The 14029-nt window shown below is 41.7% G+C and overlaps 1 protein-coding gene across 3 annotated transcripts in view; it reads left to right on the forward strand.

The window, feature by feature from the left end:
- The window catches only part of CAST (calpastatin), a 264338-nt gene that overhangs the window by 69194 nt on the left and 181115 nt on the right, over positions 1-14029 (forward strand). For all 3 annotated transcript variants that reach the window (XM_073624543.1, XM_073624542.1, XM_073624550.1), the window contains exon 2: positions 12859-13001. The gene's annotated coding sequence lies outside the window, so the exon portion shown is untranslated. The remainder of the gene's footprint in view (positions 1-12858; positions 13002-14029) is intronic.

The following is a 14029-nucleotide window of genomic DNA, read 5'->3' on the forward strand; positions in this document are numbered from 1 at the left end:
ATGAACGTGACCTAAAATTAACTTGCAATGCATAGAACAGTGCCAGGAAAAATCCATGCATTTATGGCTGCATTTATAGCTATTGTCCATGAGATGGCGCCAGAACATTAGAGAAAGACAACAACTACTAGACCAGACCAGTTTCATTTATTACAGTAACACACCTATATACACATTGTGCAACTTTTCACAATCACAACAGGATTTAAAGTGTGTTGAAAAAATGTTATCCATAGAATTGAAATATAGGCTGCCTTCAGTATACTTAATATATTCTGTACCTTGTCAAGTAGAAGATATTGTGAGAATATTGTGAAAGTGTCTTGTGTGCATTCAAAAAGTGGCGCAACATGTGCCAAATTCAAGTAAATATTATATAAGTGTTTCTTAGGAGAAAAGCTGTGTAATGATCAGTAAAATACTTGTGTAGAGATGCGTAAAAACATGTATGTGTACATAATGACAACTTATTTTTCCCTTTTATTTAGACTTAATTTACCTGCGTACAAACGCGTATACATATATTTATCAGCGTAAGCGCATGTCCTTAAAGGCAGATTTTTGGATTCTGTGTTGCAGATCTGAATGCAGGTCATGTTTACGCACCTGTATGAATGGCTCCATAGTAAACAATGCAGCTACTTTCAGATTTGTAATTAAAAACACTTGTATATGCGACTTTTTTTTTTTAAGCCCGTGTGAATGAAGCCTTATGGTTATTCACCTTAATGCATTCTATGTATTAGGGTGCAAAAACCTTGTGTGCTGCAGCTGCCCCCCAGAGCCCCCCCCCCCTTTTCTTACCTGAACCCATCCAATATAGGGATGTGCAGGAGCGTAGTGGCTCCCGCCGCTGACTCTCTCCTCATTGGACAGATTGATAGCAGCGGAAGCGATTGGTGCTGCTGTCAATAAAATCCAGTGACACGGGAGCGGGGGGCCGGGGCCGAGTCCCACTGTCTGTGTCAATGGACGCAGCAGCAGGACTCAGGAGCAAGTTTTCCCTGGCTTTCCCTGGGGGCACTGGATGAGGAGGAGGGGCCTGGAGTGCCAGCAGGGGTCCCCAGAAGAGGAGGATCGGAGCTGCTCTGTGTAAAACCATTGGGCATGTATAGACATATTTGTTATTTTTATTAAAAAGAAACCCCAAGCTTTACAACCACTTTAACTACTTCTAACGGACACTTTCACCCCCTTCCCGCCCAGGCCAATTTGAAGCTTTCAGCGCTGTCGCACTTTGAATGACAATTGCACCACTATACTCATATGACATTTTTATCATTTTGTTCACACAAATAGAGCTTTATTTTGGTGGTATTTAATCACCACTGGATTTTTAATTTTGTGCTAAATACATAAAAAAAAGACCGAAGATTTTGAAAAAAAAAAGTTGTTCTTTATGTTTCTGTTAGAAAATGTTGCAAATAAGTAATTTTTCTTCTTTACTGATGTGCTCTCATGAGGTTGCACTGATGGACACTGATAAGGCTGCACTGATAGGCACTGATAAGGAGACACTGATGAGGCTACACTGATGAGCACTGATGAGGCTGCACTGATGGGCACCGATAAGGCTGCGCTGATGGGCACTGATGAGGCTGCACTGATGAGGGGGCATTGATGGGCACTTGTAAGCTGCACTGATAAGTTGCACTGATGAGGAGACACTGATGAGGCTGCACTGAGGAGGCGGCATTAATGGGCACTAGTAAGCTGCACTGATAAGTTCCACTGATGAGGAGGCACTGATGAGGATGCATTGATGGGCACTAACAAGCTGCACTGATAGGCACTGATAAGTTGCACTTATGGGGCTGCACTGATAATCAGGGCACTGAGGATCAGGGCACTGTGTACTGTAAAATAATGTACTTACTGCTCCCTTTATAGATCTGGCTCTCCTTTTCTCACACACAGTCTCTGTGTGAGGGAAGGAGAGCCATTTAACAGGCAAAGACCTGTTCTGTTTACATCTGTGATCGCTTGTAATTGGGCACAGCGATCACATGGTGAAGGGCCACTGCAATTGGCCCTTTACCCCGATCTGTGATGCGCTGTGTCAAAGGCACACATCGGTCACAGAGACTTCACGATGCACACCTCATGGGAATGGAGGCTGTACAAAAGAATCTTAAATAAAGAAATAATCCACACTCAGACTTATTTTTAATGGTGATAAATGGCCGCGGCACCTTTATTGGTATAAAATAAACTTTATAAGTAAAACATGAATAAATTATTTTAAATTTTCTTTTTCTTTTGTTTTATTTATTTATTTAATTATTTTTCAATAAAACATAAATCAATATCTCGCTCAGTTATAGAACTCGAGCAAGTACCATAAATACAAAAACATTCTTCAAAGTCCCCCTTTGATCCAAGGGTGACAAACCACATAACAGGTGCTGCGACAAGGGTGGGAGGGATGGGGAGCTCGTCAAACCGTTGTGGGGTCAACTGTGACTGGAGCTTGAATGCGGGGGTCTTATATATCCCCCAAAACACGTGTATTAATCCCCAATACACGTGTTTTTCCCGCCCGTAGGTTACGTTTTTCCCGCTTGTAATCCACATGCCTGTCATATTCTTTCCATTTAAAGGAACAGTAACACCATTTTTTTTTTTTTTGCCAGCCACAATCCCATGCCGTGGGCAATTAATTAATGCCCACTTCTTTCATGGGAATGTAGGCTGTACAAAAGAATCTTAAATAAAGAAATAATCCACACTCAGACTTATTTTTAATGGTGATAAATGGCCGTGGCACCTTTATTGGTATAAAATAATCTTTATAAGTAAAACATAAATAAATTATTTTAAATTTTCTTTTTCTTTTGTTTTATTTATTTAATTAATTATTTTTCAATAAAACATAAATCAATATCTCGCTCAGTTATAGAACTCGAGCGAGTACCATAAATACAAAAACATTCTTCAAAGTCCCCACCATCCGGTTTTGTTAGCAAAACAAAAATGGCCTACCCCACCACCGCGGCCATCTCTATCATGCTTTGTAAACCTAAATTAAAAATATCCAAGCCTACATCCGACAAGTGAACTCCATCTTGTCGGTAAAGGCCTGAAAAACCTCCTTCCAAATCAACATGTCTGAAAGAAAAACTATCTAAAAAAGGCATGAATCTTGCAATAGAATGGTTCACATGTCTTCTAATCTTCTCCAAAGGCTTTGTCTCAGGGGAAGACAACCATACAAGACGTGGCACCATTTCAGAAAATAGTACCTGAGTACCTGGAAAAGAAAGATGTATGCAATGTAAATCTTGCTTCATCATAAAAAGTAAATCTAAAGTTGTTTTTTTACCTACATCATTACCCCCTAAATGAATTAGCAATATATCTGGAGAGGGCCATAGCTGAGATAATGCAGAAAGATGAAAGAAAAGATTATTCCATTGAAGCCCACAAATGCCCCTCCAAAGAACTCTAAAAGAAGCAGGGGGTAAAGATAAATTGGAAGTATAGCAACGTTGGCAAGCTCTTTTGTGAGCCAAATAAATAAACGAGTGTCCAATAATCCAAATGTAAGGCTTGCGACCTATGAAATTAAAGAAATAAATTAGGGCGAACATAAAGATTAAACCTCTTGGACTCCCACCTCTCTAATCTCATAATAACCGTATCCTCAAGGCCCAATCTAGCTGCTTCTGTGGCGGCTCCAATGCGAAAAGAGTGCGACGAAAATTTAAGGTGAGAGAGACCTAAATGAGATAAACAACGTCGTAATAAAACGGAAAATTGAAATTTAGTAAGTGGGGAATGATCCAAGTGAACCAAAAAATTACCCGAACACGAAGGTCGAATAGAGAGATACGTAGAAAGAATTGCATAAGGACAAATAATGGAGTCGCCACAGGCATATAAACTGAGCCAATTACCCCTACCATGAACGTCCGTCTTGGATCGACTTATAAAAACTTGTACTTTACCTGGGGAAATCAATACTTCATTAAAAAGCAACCCAGAATTACCTTTTTTATTAGCCGGGACCATCTCTGAAATACGAAGCGCAGCAAAGAAAATTAAAACAAAAGCTGAATGAAGTAATAGCGCTTCGTATTCCGAATTGCATACTTTTGGGGTCATTAAACAAATATTCCGCAAGATATCCAATGAAATGGGCCTACGCATGTCTGGTGTGAACGTTTTTTTCTTATAACCTTTAAGAGCTTGGCGTACCGTAAAGAAACTAGTACAAACTGGCAAGTTATGAAGTTTTAAGAAGAAGGAAATTCCAGCCAAGCTTTTGTTAATATGATTATAAGAAAAATTCCTTTGCATAAGAAAACAAAAATATGCTAAAACTGTTTGTTCCGTAGGTGAAAAACCTGGAGAAGCCCAGTTCATCATTAAACAATAGCCATTTTTTCCATGCAACCAAATATTCGGTCCATGTTCTAGGAGCTAAAGAATGCTGAATAGCTGAACATACAGGGGTTAAATCAAATCACATAGATGATTTGGGCATGTGTAACCAACTAGGTCCGCTTCGGGAAAAAGCTGCCTGAAACAAGCCATCTGAAAACGAGATAATGCATCGGCTATCTCATTCTGCTTACCAGGAACATATTTTGCCTTAACCCAAATATTCCATTTTAAGCATAAAAATACAAAATAACGCAAAAGTTTTATGACAGATATGGATTTAGAGGAGAGGCAGTTTATCGCAAAAAGTACTAAAGTAAAAAGTAAAGAATTCACCCCATAGTTCAAAAGCCACAATGATCGGAAAAAGTTCCAATAACACAATGTTCTTCGTGGCTTTACTAGAAACCCAAAAAGGAGGCCAAGCACCACAGCACCAATGAGTGCGCCATATGGCTGCAAAACCCAATGATCCTGCAGAATCAGTAAACAACTCCATATCAGCTGAAAAAATCAGTTCTTCCTGAAAAAATGTACGACCGTTATAATCTAAAAGAAATTGAGACCACACCAATAGATCATCTTTAAGATCCTCGGTAAGACGAATATGTGAGAAAGGAGATTTAAACCCCGACATAGCCATTGACAGTTGTCTTGAAAAAATTCTGCCAACCGGCATAACTCGTGAAGCAAAGGCGAGCAATCCTAAAAAGGACTGAAGTTCTTTTAGCAGAACCTTTTTTCTGTGCAAAAAGAGACAAATCAACTCTTGAATCCGATTAATCTTTAATAAAGGAAGTTGAAACTGGAATAAGACAGTATCAATCTTAATACCTAAAAATTCGATAACCAGGGAAGGAAGAACCGTTTTTTCATATGCAATAGGAATTCCAAAATTGTGAGAAATCGCTAAAAATAACTGCAACAACAAAGCGCAAATCGAAGAATCAGGAGGTCCTATAAAAAGGAAATCATCCAAGTAATGGATTATTCCTTCAAAACCTGATTCATGCAAAATAATCCATTGCAAAAAAGTAGCAAACGTTTCAAAATACTGACGTGATAAAGAGCAACCCATAGGTAAACACATGTCATAGAAAAAATAACCTTCGAAACAAAAACCTAAAGAATTAAAAGACTCTGGTGCAATAGGTAACAATCTAAAAGCAGCCTTGATATCTGATTTAGCTAACAGAGCTCCAATAATTTCTTTATTAAGGAAACAGCATCGTCAAAACTAGCATATTTTACCGAAGATAAAGAATCGTCAATTTCATCATTTAAAGAATTACCTTTAGGAAAAGAAAGATGATGAATAAGACGATAAGAGTTTGGTTCCTTTTTTGGCACTAAACCTAATGGGGATATACGAAAATTTTTGAAAGGAGGAGATACAAAAGGGCCAGCCACACGGCCAGCTATGATTTCTTTAATCAACTTTTGCCTAACCACCTGACTATGAAGAAAGATTGATTTCAGATTATCAACCATATGGCACCCAGAACCAGAAAAAACAGGAAGCCTAAAACCGAAAGAAAAACCGTCAATTAAAATTCCCGCTTTCTCCTTGTCTGGGTAGAGAAGTAGCCAAGGGTACATTTTTTCCAGCTTCACTGGTGTGTAAGCTTTTGGAATTGTCCCAGGATTGCACATTGGAATAGCTCCTTTTAAAACATTTCACTAAAGGATGAGTCCCAAAACAAAAAGAACACTCATGCTTATAACGGCATGAAGTGGACCATATGCACTGGGACTCGTTATAAGCATAACAAATGCCCCTTTTATAGACTGATGACGTGTTTGAATTGACAAGAGGTTGTTTAGTGACTACTTGTTTTTGAGGAAGAATTAGATTTAACCATAAGCCAACATCTTTCATCCCCCATTTGAGAGAAGGGAAGACAGCCATTTTTTGGCGGAATGATTCATCATAATTGTACCAACCAAAACCGCCAAAATTTTTATAGGCTTCAAGAATGTTTTCTAGATGTTGGAATAAACCACTACATTTTTCAGGGAACTTTTCGCCCATTATAGCTGAAAATATACAAAAGGCTTGTAGCCAATTATGAAAAGATCTAGGGGCTATACGGCGTCTATCCTCATCATCATGTCTTTTATCATATTTCATAGATAACTCTTTAGTACTAGGTAACAATGTCAAAAGATCAATAAATTCACCTTTCCATATTTTTTCTTTTATATTTGAAGCTAAATGAAAACCTAACGGTGATATCTCACATGGCAATACTTCTTTAAAACATGTTTCAGGCACAGGAGATAACATATGTGCCTTAATAGAATAATCTTGGGTATTAGTAACCGCATTCGTGGTAACCGCATCATGTGAAGTAACAGGTAACGAAGTCTTGTTTGACCAAACACTAGCTGGTGAAATGATAGGTGTAGGTAAATTTGTATTGCCTAAAGAAGCTGTACATTTTGACAAAGAATCAAGCAGTTGGGTTATGAAAAGTTGCTGCGCTGACTCACCAGCAGGGGTTGTTCCTGTAGAAGATTGAAGATCAGGTGTCCGTTGTAGATCATCTCTATTCGCAGCAGCTGTTCTAGTATGAGCTTCCGGAATCACCTCATCCAGCTGATCAAGCCTGGACACTCGCGATCCCATCGTCATGTCAACAGAGGACGCAGGAACCTGTGGAGAGAAAGAGAGATTTCCCCGGGAGGCGGGGATAGATGAGCGCTTCCCCGCCCCTCTCTGCTACGAAGAGGCGACGGTGAAAATGCCCTCTTCTTCTTGCGGATACGACAGCCACTGCGCTGAGGCGGAATGACATCATCCGCAACGACCTCTTCAGATGGGCGGGACTCCCCTCTCAACCCGGAGGCTGACGTAGCAGGACGCTCCGGCGGGCGGCTTCGCTGATGCCTGCTTGCTGGAATGAGGTGAGTCGCTGGGATGTTAACTTGCGGCGGTAGGCTCTGTAGATCATTTACAGCTGGTGCCGGCGAACGTTCTACTGGATCCCTCATGCCCGCTTCCACCGCCGGGTCAGCTTAAAATTCCGCCAGGCACTTCTTCAGCCATTCCTCTCCACCTTCAGACGCCGCCTTCTCGAGGACCCTCCTCACAAGCGTCTTCATGACTTTACACGGCAGACGAGCTCCAGTATTAAAGCCCTGTATTATAGCCTATGGAGCTCGTCAAGCCGTTGTGGGGTCAACTGTGACTGGAGCTTGAATGCGGGGGTCTTATATATCCCCCAAAACACGTGTATTAATCCGCAATACACGTGTTTTTCCTGCCCGTAGGTCACGTTTTTCCCGCTTGTAATCCACATGCCTGTCATATTCTTTCCATTTAAAGGAACAGTAACACCATTTTTTTTTTTTTTGCCAGCCACAATCCCATGCCGTGGGCAATTAATTAATGCCCACTTCTTTCAGGGGGTGCATGGGAAGCGTGCGCACAGGAGGGCATCAAGGGACACCCTTCCAGAACTGGAGAATATACAGTATATTGAAATATTTGAGTAGATTTGCATGTATTTAGCCCCATAGAGTTCAATGGTTTCTTCTGAAGATGCTTGACACAAGCATTAATGCATGTTTTATGTGCATTTTTTAAGCATTTCTCTGCCACAACAAGACATAAACAGACATCCCAACCTGCAAAAACTCATTTCAGGGAGGTGGCAAACTCATTTCAGGGAGGGGGCACTTTCTCAATATTTTTTCGCAGTGCTTCTGGGGAAGGGGGTGGGTGGTATGTGGCAGTGGACAGTGTCAGTAGTGTTTTTATTTTTAATAATTGATTTTTTTACAATTTAATTTGTTTTTAATTTTTTTTTCACAATGCTTTTTGGGGGGAGGGGGTTGGAGCAGTGGACAGTGCTGGTAGGGTAGGGGAGAGTGGTGTCAGTAGTTTATTTTATTTTTTTACACTTTTTAATTTTTTAGAATTTTTTTGCATTTTTTGGGGGGCTTTGGTGAGATGTCAGGGGTCTGCTTAGACCCCTGGCATCTCCCCTTTGAGACAGACAAAGGGACTGAGGACACACATTCCCCAGTCCCTTTCTCAGCACTAAAGTCTACTCTGCTCAGTAATCACAGGAGCGATCTCGCCTCACTGTGTCCTATTACTAGTTCCCCCCGCAGCTGGCGGGAGAGGAGAGGAGGGAAGCTGGCTGCGGGGGACGAGGGGGAGCAGAAGAGAACGGGGGGGCGGAGAAGGACACGGATGGGGTCGGGGGAGGAGTACACAGAGCAGCTAGGAATGATGGGTGCAGCAGGAGGGACAGCTGTGATCACCGATCTCCCTGTATAGCTTTTTAGCCATCAGCCGCAGGAGGGAGAGAAGGAGAAGCGGCTGTCAGCTAAAAATCTATATAAAGGAGATCGGTGATCACAGCTGATCCCCACCACACCGATCATTCCCTGGAGATCGGGAGGCGCTTGCGGGTGTGTGGGAGCCGCTGCAGAAATGCGGGAGTATCCCATACCTTCCAGGAGACTTGTCTTGTCTGCATAAAAAAAGCTAGGAGATACAACGAAGATGACAACAACAGATAGCACAGATGATTTTACATTTTCATTGGGCAAGAGAAAAACACTGTATACACAAGAAAAACACTTCAAAAATGTGTGTATACGCACAACAAAACACACAAAAACGCACTAAAAAACTTGAAATATGCTCTCCTCAGGTTTGAATGCAGTGCAATAGCTATGAGGTGCATCAGCGGATGATAGAGACAAAAGGGAAGCCTAAGAACAACAGTAAGGCCCCTTTCACACTGGGGCGGGGGCGGCGTCGATGGTAAAACAGTGCTATTTTTAGCGCCGCTTTACCAACGTTTTAGTGGAGGTATTCGGCCGCTAGCGGGGCGGTTTTACCCCCTGCTAGTGGCCGAGAAAGGGTTAAAACCACCGCAAAGCGCTGCTGCAGCAGCGCTATGCCGGTGGTATAGCTGCGCTGCCCCATTGATTTCAATGGGCAGGAGCGGTGAAGGAGCGGTGTATACACCACTCCTTCACCACTCCAAAGATGCTGCTAGCAGGACTTTTTTTAGCGTCCCGCCAGTGCACTGCTCCAGTGTGAAAGACCTCGGGGCTTTCACATTGGAGACACAGCAGCGGCTCTTTCAGGGAGCTTTGCAGGCGCTATTTTTAGCGCTGTAGCGCCTGCAAAGCGCCCCAGTGTGAAAGGGGTCTAAGAGACTTTTTTAACCTTTAAAAAAAAAAAAAAAAAAACAGAGCAATTATATATTTGATATTTTAATCTCGTAACAATTGATGTAAAAAAGAAAAAAAAGTAAACTGTGCTCTTCTCTTTACAAGCACAAGGCACCCCACCAGTCAGAATGTCAAAAGAGGGTGAAAAAATATGAGCCCGAGGTCATGGGCATGCGGCAGCCCCTTCCCTCCTAATTTTAAATAGATTTAAATAGGTTTTTGATTCACCTCAGGAGATAAGAATTTAGGGACTCTGGCCCTTTAAAATTTAAAACAGGAGTTTGAGCGGGAAGAGGGTGTACCACGTGACATAGAAGAATCTTCTGGAAGGATTGGGGCTTATTATATAAATAGGAGTCAGCTGAGGTAATTTGTCAGTGAGCCAGCGTTGGTACAGCGAGCTCCCTCACCCTTTGTCGCAAGGCACTTTATGTGGTGTTGTCACCCTTTCAAATAAAAGGGGGGACTTGTGGTTATGTTTAAGTGTTTTAGCTCGAGGCCTTAATGACTGAGCAAATTTATGGAGAAATAAGTTGTTTTTCGGAATTAAATAAATTTATATTATTCATTATTAAGAAATCATTTATACCAATAAATGTGCCACAGCCAAATTTGTGTGCCAGAGTCCGAGTGCTTTCACACTGGAGTGGTGCGCTTGCGGGACGTTAAAAAAAGTCCTGAAAGCAGCTTCTTCGGTATACAACGCTCCTAAAACGCCCCTGCCCATTGAAATGAATGGGCAGCGCAGCCGAACCGCCTGCAAAGCACTTCAGTAGCGCCGCTACACGGGCGCTATTAACCCCTTCTTCGGCTGCTAGCGTGGGTTAAAAGCACCCCGCTAGTGGACGAAAAGCGCCGCTGGAACTAGCGGCGCTTTACCACCAAAGCCCTCACCGCCCCAGTTTGAAAGTAGCCTAATCTAGCTATTCAACTTTTAACCTGTTGGCTCCCCTTGTGTTCATCCCATCTCTTAGGCAATTTGCATACAAATTGAAACTCTTATGCCGCGTACACACGGTCGGACTTTTCAGCTACAAAAGTCTGACAGCCCGTCCGACAGACTTTCGACGGACTTTTGGCGGACGTTCAACAGACTTTCTAACGACCGGACTTGCCTACACACGATCACACCAAAGTCCGACGGATTCGTACGTGATGACGTACACCGGACTAAAATAAGGAAGTTGATAGCCAGTAGCCAATAGCTGCCCTAGCGTGGGTTTTTGTCCGTCGGACTAGCATACAGACGAGCGGATTTCTGGGTCCGGCGGAGTTACGACGTAAAGATTTGAAGCATGTTCCAAATCTAAAGTCCGTCAGATTTGCGACTGGAAAAGTCCACTGAAGGTCCGGTGAAGTCGGCGTCCATCGGACAAGTCCGGTCGAAAAGTCCGACCGTGTGTACGCGGCATTAAGGTTTGACCTCGTATTATATGGTTTTGGTAAATCCAAAGAAAAAAATCTACAGAAAATTGTATAGTGTGTATGTTTTATGTTATACCCATGTTGCTCCTCCTGCCTGTCCTCATTTCAGTTTTGATTTTTCAGTTTTACAAACAACACCTTTTGAAAGTATTACACAACTGCCTTTACTTTCACTTAAAGCGGACCTTCAGTCATTTTTTGAACTTTCCATCTATTAAATCTTCTGCCCTTGTTGTTTTAACTTTGGATAGTAACACATTTTTTTTCTGCCAGTAAATACCTTATACAGCCCACTTCCTGTTTGTTGTCCCTTCTTATAGCTGTTACTTTGGCTAAGAGGGTATCAGATTTAGCAGTTTTGTCGTGCATAAGGATAAAGTGGTTTTGAAACCAAAGTTTTTCTTTATACTTAAGGAAGAACTGCAGTCTGCTCACATAATCTGTAATAAAAACATCTTTGCCATTCTGAAGCTTCCCTCCAACCACTTTGCATTTTATTTTATATATACTGTGATTCTGTACTTGCCAAATATGCTACAGAAATCTCCCTCCACTGAGTCTGGCTGCATCCATTTTAACTGTGGGCAGCTGAAGCTGCTGCCTGTTCACTTCCTGGATTTACACAGAGGCACACAGACAGACACACACACACACACACACACACACCTCTGCTTGCCTGCACATTTCTCCTCTGTGGATGAATACACATAGATCTCTGCAGTTTCCTGTTATCTCCGCCTTCATCCAGCCCCCTCCAGCTCTGCAGTACTGCAGCTCTGATTGGTCCTCCTATGACTCATCCCCCTACCTTGCTGGTGTTTCGTCAGATTTGGTGACCCGTCAGAATGTGTAACAGAAGTGACGTTCCGTCGCCGCCATCTTGCTACACCCCGCACTCCTCCATAGTAAGGATACACTGAGAAGGGGCAAAGCGGACATGTTGTTACACCCACCGGAGTTTTGCATTTTACACTTATTTTTAACAGTAAAGTGAGTTTATATAGTGAAATACAGTACTTAGAACCCCATCTGACTGGTTAGATGTTGACACTCACTGTATCCTTACTGTGGACGAGTGTGGGGTGTAGCAAGATGGCGGCGACGGAACGCCACTTCCGTTACACATTCTGACGGGTTGCCTAATCTGATGAAACACCGGTAAACTCCCATGACCGTGAGAGAGAGAGCTGTGGATGATGTCATAAGCCTAGGCTTATTACCAGACAAGAAGCAGGAAGTGAGCTGTATAAGGTACTTACTGGCAGAAAAAAAAAAATTACTATCCAAAGTTAAAACAAGGGCAAAAGATTTATTAGGTGGAAAGTTTTAAAAATTATTGAAGGTCTGCTTTAATGTATAACTAAAGGCAAAATGATTTTTTAGTTTGGATAGAGCGGAGAGAGATTAGGACACCTGTTACTTTTTATTGCTGTCTGTGCGCTCATTAGGGAGATTCATACTCTATTTGTCCTGTTTACCATTATCACTGAAAATGAAATTAAAAGAAAATCCCAAATTTTGGGTTGTCCCCAGAAAAGTAATAGTGGGGAAATCTTCCAATGGTGAATCTACCAGTGGGTCCCCAAGGAATGCCCTCAATTTGCAGAGATTTCCTCTCACGTTTTGTTTGGGAATGGGACAGGAAGTGAAGGGAAATCTCCACATTGGGACACAGATGGCGAAAAAAAATCTGACAGGGTTATAACCTCCCCTTACTCTATCTAAAAAGAAAATGTTGCCTATAGTTCTACTTTAAAGTCATTAGACTAGTCTAAAGTCATTTAGTCTAGGTCTGAATCACCTGTTTTTATCCTTGTTTTTCTGTTTTTGTTTTCTTTTTGTGTGCTCTTGCAGTAACGGTATCTTGCTGGAGAAGATTTCCATCTATAGACCTTCTACATCCAGGAGCCCCTCTCACCGATCGATTCATCTACCTTAGGAACTAACTCTCCATTTTCTGAACGTGGTCGTTGAATACTTGAAGTTTCCTTAATCAGGTACCTCCGTGTGACTGTACTCCTTTACCTTATCTATAAACCAATGCTATAACATTTTCCGAGATCCAAACACCATTTGGTCATGGCTTTCAAAATTTCTTCACTGATTGTAAAAGGCCTAAATATCCCATTCAAAAGGCTAATGGCCTGGAAAGAAACCTGCAACCTTAAGTATGACATAATTTGTTATCAGGAAACTCATTTTGACTCCCGTAAACCTTCCAATCTTTAGACATTGCCAATTCCCACATATCTTCTTGGCGATTGGTCCATCTAAAGAGAGAGGCGTGGCCATTGCCATTAAAGACTCTGTTCAATTTACTCAATTGGAGACCCACATGGACACTGCCAGCAGATTCATAATCCTAATCCGCGAAATAAACCAAGTTAAATATACTCTAGTCAATTTATACCTTCCTAATACCAAACAAATTTCATTTTTAAATAAAATTTGGAAAAAAATATCCACATTGTGGAAAGGACATTTAAATTCATGTGGAGATTTCAATGCCATCCCGAACATTAACCTAGACCTTTCCGGTGCCAAGCGCCATAGAAAATGTAGAGCAACTCTGGCTCATTTTATCTCCTCATCCAACCTTTTTGACATATGGAATAGTCAACATTCTCCTGAAAGGGACTTTACTTTCTTCTCCAAGGCTCATTATACCTACTCTCAGATAGACTTATTCCTTGTTGACAAGTTTTTACTTCAGAAGGTTACAAAATCGGACATTCACTAAATGATGTGGTCTGACAACACTATGTACCACACTATGGTAATATCAAAAAGTTTTGAGTGTCAGTCGGTGTGCCAAAAGACATTGTCCTGTGTACATCGGGAGCTGTGCAACTGGTGATATTCTGACCCTGTGTGGTACCACTTCTGCTATTTCATCATGGACAGCAAGTTAAAACAAAGAGCAAACGTGAAATTCTGCGTGAAACTGGGCAAATCTGCCACAGAGACGTTTGGCATGATTCGGCAAGTTTATGGCATTGCTGCAATGAGTTGAAGATCCAGCTTT

The sequence above is a fragment of the Aquarana catesbeiana genome, linkage group LG01 (genome assembly GCF_042186555.1).
Source record: "Aquarana catesbeiana isolate 2022-GZ linkage group LG01, ASM4218655v1, whole genome shotgun sequence".
Taxonomy (NCBI): Eukaryota; Metazoa; Chordata; class Amphibia; order Anura; family Ranidae; genus Aquarana; species Aquarana catesbeiana.